Source organism: Apaloderma vittatum, unplaced genomic scaffold, assembly GCF_000703405.1.
Source record: "Apaloderma vittatum isolate BGI_N311 unplaced genomic scaffold, ASM70340v1 scaffold20948, whole genome shotgun sequence".
NCBI classification, from domain to species: domain Eukaryota; kingdom Metazoa; phylum Chordata; class Aves; order Trogoniformes; family Trogonidae; genus Apaloderma; species Apaloderma vittatum.
The window spans coordinates 25627-31044 of record NW_009731521.1 but is presented as its reverse complement, the minus strand read 5'-3'; positions in this window follow the sequence as shown (position 1 = coordinate 31044).

The window sequence follows — 5418 nt, the reverse complement described above, 5'->3', positions numbered from 1 at the left end:
GCAGGACTTAGTTGAAGCATACACTGTAGTACCTGTCCTGGCTCTGCTGGCGCTACACAAGCAGCAGCCAGTGGCAGTCACTAACAGAGATGGAGTCGGGGAGACTTGCCCTTTCTCACATGAAAGATTTTCTCTTGCTAACTGCCTGTTCTAGGCTGAAAAACAGCCAATTGCAAGAAAACAATAGCTATTTTATGTTTTAACCGTGTTGTTTGAAAGAGTGCTCCAGTTTTGAAAAAATATTTTCAGAAGCATTTTTATTCAACAGTTTCAGCTGAGTTAATAGGGTTGAGACATCCACAATTTATCTACAAATATCTATGCAAAATAACAAAGGGGTCACAAATTGATCATAAAAATGGAATACAAATGGCTAGAGCCATATGCTAGTTTATTGCAACTGAGGTACGTGGATATGCTGTGGTTTTGGGGTTTTTTAATATATATAGATCAGCATCCCTTCAGGGTGTTCCCCTCCAGCATGCTGAACTCCCCCAACAGCTTTGCTGGAGCACTTTTCAGGAAGGCATGGTACCACCAAGCACTTGGTCCCAGTGAGCTGTGCTCCAAACACTGTGAAACAGGCCTGATCCCAACCCCAGCGCTTCTTACATTGAGATGTTTATCATGTGGAGGAGACTGCCTTCCCTCAGTACTGAGGATGCACTCCAAAACTAAAAGCTGCTGGCAGGTAATACCTCCAGATTGAGACAAAGATGGGGACAGTGGCACGTCTCTTGCTCTCCTTCTAAGACTGGAGCCAGGGAAAGCTGGTGCATAGCTCAGTGCTGGTACCCCAGGTATTTGCAGTGCTACAGCACCCCAGGACTGGATCTCTTCTAGCCCACATTGTGCATTACTGCCTGGTGTGATCAGCTAAGAGACTTCAGAATCAGTTCCTTTTCAGTGTCCATTTCTTTTATCTTTTATTTTCCTTCTCTTAACTTCTTGTGCTTTTTTCTGTCCCCTACCTAGCTCTGCAGTGCTACTTGTCAAATAAGAACAGAGTGAAGCTGGTAGCTGGGGCAAGTTTTTCTGCACTCCAGGCACCTCTGTTCCAAACTGACCTTTCATCAGTCCCAAAATGGATTTTTTTTTCCCAGGCTCTAGTGCTATGCACTATATTTAGCTCTCTGGCTCCCAGGCCCAAACTGAGTCATTACAATAAGGGCTGACTCGTGAATCCATGGTATCCTGCGTAAGTCTGTAAGTTGGTGAAACTAATATAAACTGAAGCTAAGTTACCAACTTCTTATTCAAAATCAGAATGTATGGCAGCCAACAATAAATGTGACAGATTTAGGATGTTCAAGTGATGTAATGAGACTATTTCATACCACAACAAGATGAGCCAAGAATGAAAAGAATTAAAGGCCAGCCTTGTATAGCATGGAGGACACATGTAAAACCTTGCTTATGACTGAGCAGAAATTTAGCACTAGTATCAAATCAATTTGCCGTTCTATAGCCATTTTCTGTTCTGAGAACAGATTCCTGTGACCAGACTTTTCCTATGTGGGCAAGCACCTAAGGCATGGAAACAGAAAAAGAGTTATAAGAAAGAGCCTTGTCTCCTTCATCTACCATTTTTGAAATTGCTTTCAGGATTATTTAGCTATGCATCAAACTACACACTGCCAACCCATTCTGTTGTGGAACCATGGAGTTTGGGAGCTCCCATCTGAGATGCATAAGAAGATCCTTCTGAAATACCTCTGTCTTCTCTTGCACAGGTTTTGATTACACTGCCCAATAAACAAACAAAAAAAAATAATGGCTCAGATGCACTCTTTTTCAATTGATAATTCCAGAGAACCAAAATAAATGCCAGAACCACTTCCCTCTTTGTGAAGCCTTTCATTCCTTCTACCTCAGGATTAGCCCTGATGGACAGAGAGCTCCTGAGTTGTTTGGGTGTCCTTTAACTCCTTCCTGCCTGTGAACACTACCTTAGTCAGAAAGCAGGATTAAAAAAAAAAAAAAATCAATCAGAAAAAAGAGGCCTCAGTTTAAGGAGACAAGCACAGACTTTGCCTTTTTAAAATGCTTCATTATTCTTCTCTCTAATATACGCAGAGTAAACAGCCTCAGGAAAAGCTGGTAAAAAATAAAAAAAAATACTAAAATTGAAAATTTTTCTCCTTACTCCAAACACCCAGAGGTGATTTATCTTCAAAGTATTTTAAATACTAACTCATTTAACTATATGTTCATTTGTTTTTAAACTACTCAAGTGGAGAAAAAGGAGATCCCTAAAAACAACTAAATTTTTACCCCGAACCCCAAAGTAAATGATCATAAAAATACAAAACATGTTGTCCAGCCATTCTCTCAGGGAAGGTATTTCTTGTCCTTTTTATAGCTCTGCAGCTTCCTTAAGGGACTGGAGGAAGTGCATTTGTTCACTGCTGTCTAAATATTCTCTACCCTGTGTGATCTCTTCTTTATGTGAAAAAATCAATATTCCATTGAAGATTTATGTCCTTGCTTCCTTTCCCCGTTCCATTTTGATACCTTTTTTATGTTTTGTTTTCCTGTTTCGATTTTGCTTTGTTTGTCCTAAAATTCCTGACATTTTAAAATAAATCAAGAGATCATGATATTTTTTCAATTGCCTGTTTCTGAACAGGATCAGTCACACCCATCTGTACTAACTCAATTTTAATTACGCAGACTTACAGTTAGCTGCTCCAAGGTTGGTGCAGGATGAAATAATCAATAGGCTGCAAGAGATTTCTTTTGCAGAACAGCATCAACATAACAGGTAAAGCCATAATTCCCCAGATACAAAATGTGTCCTCATATATAGTTCTATGAATATGTTATGTTCTTTTGTTTATTCACTTCAAAAGCCTTAAATAACAAGTGTTGGGTTTTTTTGCTTAGCCTCCCATGGTACATGGAATAGCTCACTTGCACTGTCCCTACATTTGTACATCAGCTATCCATTATCTGGATTCATTTATCTTATTCACTGGATAGCTTGCCAAGTGCAGGGGCTTCTCTAAATTAGATATTTTTTAGGAGATTGCAGACAGCTTGGTCACACTATGTAAATGGTATTAATTTCAAATGCATTGATAAATGCTTTTCCACATTTTTTCAACTGAAATGCTGTAATCTATATAGGCTAATATTAACATGTTAACTGAGTCCAGTTTTCTGTATTCTTTTAACTAGAAACTCCGAGGTTTTTGTAAGTGTGCAGTAAAATGACAGCAATCTGCTGCTGAATAAAACTGCTTTTTGCAACTACAGTTTCTACGTTTCATAATCCCTGTGTAATCTCTGTTAAGCACAGAGCTCATTCTTTAATATATACACCACAAATGAGGTGAAAGGCTCCAAATCTCTGTTATTCATGCAGTCTGCAACAGACTACTAGTTATTTTATGAGAACATAGAAGAGACCTACCCTGTCACTGTAACCCCTGTTGCAGTTACCAGAAATAACCACAGAGCATTAGCCAAATGTTTTATGATACAGCACCACTGAGAACTATGCTCCTACTCTACACTAATTTCAGAAAAAAACTCCAGAGGAAATCCATCCCTTCGCATCAGGAAAGCAGGGACTGAAAGCCTCTGAAGTATTTAATGTTTTGCATGTTTTTTTTCAGAAAAAAACCTAACACTTAGGTAATTATCAGGGTTGTTGCTTGTAAAACTGATGCAGGAACTGAAATACCAACAAAGAGCTCACTGGAGCAGGGAAGCTCATCACTCCCAGTAGGGAGCTGTCAGCTGTCAAGACAGCCGCTAAAGACACTTCTCAGGGTAACCCAGGATAATTTCAGGAGGCAAATGTTATTCTGTATCATGTAAATTGGTGATGTCCAGAAGACTACAGGTGGTGTTGCAAGATGCGGCCCCTAGACTGTTCAGGTGGTGGCATTGCATCTGAAACTCAAGCCTGTTCCCTGACTAGAGAAGGACACTGGGAGCATCGCCACAGGCTCTGTGCTGGGATGGTGGAGTCACACCCTTTGACAAGGACTTACTCCTTCCTTTTGTCTTGATATTGTGACCAAAGTACCCTTTTTATGTGCTCTCGTACTACTTCATAGTTCCTCTTCAAGGGAGACTAAGCATGGCTTCTTCAGTGAGGCAACTACAGAAGGCTATGCAAATGCACAGAGGAATAAGCAGCTCAGCTGTACTAGCAGATGTGTGGTTGCCTTTGTACCGTACTAAAGACCCTCCCCGAGGCCTGCCAGCATTCACGTGGAAAAGGGCTGTGATGCTGTGAATCCGGACAAGCTGGGAGCAGATGAGAACAGGCAGGCAGCAATGAGCTGGAGGCAGACTGAGCCAGTCCCATAGACATGGAGTTAAGATGACAGTCTCACACTTGGTACTGAAAAACCCTTCCAGCAAAAACAGCTGCCTGCCCCTTCCCCCTCCTCCCCAATGAAATATGTCACCCATCATCCGCAACAGCTCCTTGTCCTTCTGCCTATTCAGGCTCGGACCAGCCAGTTTTTGCTTCTTATTGAGCAGCTACAAGGTTGTCAAATGCCAATGGAAACTTGTTCTGTCTCTTTTTGCCCTGTCTCTCCCCATTACTAACTTACAAGAAGGCATGGGATTTGCTTGTCGGCATACAAGTAAAAAGCTAGTCTTAAGACTGTTCTAAAGGAGGATGTGCAGAAGCTAGGCAAATTAAGACAAATCAATAGATTTAAAACCTCTGCCTGGTTAAGCCCAGTATGCATATTCATCTTCTCATTCTGTAATGCCAGGACGCTGGCCAGATTTAACAAAGTACAACTTGATCTATTGCTCTATTTTAATGAAGAGTTTTACATGACATTTTATTTAACCTGTGAAAATTGAGAAATGAGGGGTTAGGAGAAGGTGGATTCCAGTCTGAATCATAACGCTTTCTTCTCACAACGGTACAGATTGTATTTTCTGTCTATTTTTAATCTGCAGAACAAACAGGGTATCTTAGAAAAATCAATATTTTCTCAATGGGGGTGGTTGTCCTCAGCTTGCCTCCAGGTAACAGAATAAAAGGTTTTAAGGCACTGTCAATTAGCAGAATTGATAGCAACTGCTTTTGATCAGATACCTTGTTTGGAAAGCAACTATACTGGGAATTGCCAGTTTGTAAATGAAGTCTATTGCCTTTATATTGACTTATCATATCATAGATTGTAATAGGCCAGTTTTAGTGGAGCAGAACTGCACAATCTTTCACAAGTCTGGCCTACTGATACACTTTTTTTTTTCCTCTTGACTATGCTACGGAATATAATATATGTTAGAAAACTTCAATGTTCTATGCATGCAATTAGAGAGATTTTATTCAAATACAGAATCAGAAAAAAATAAGTCTTCCTTCATATTTTTTCTTTCAAAAGCTATCATTGATAACTCTATTGTTTGCACCATTTTGTAGCTACAAACGCTGAG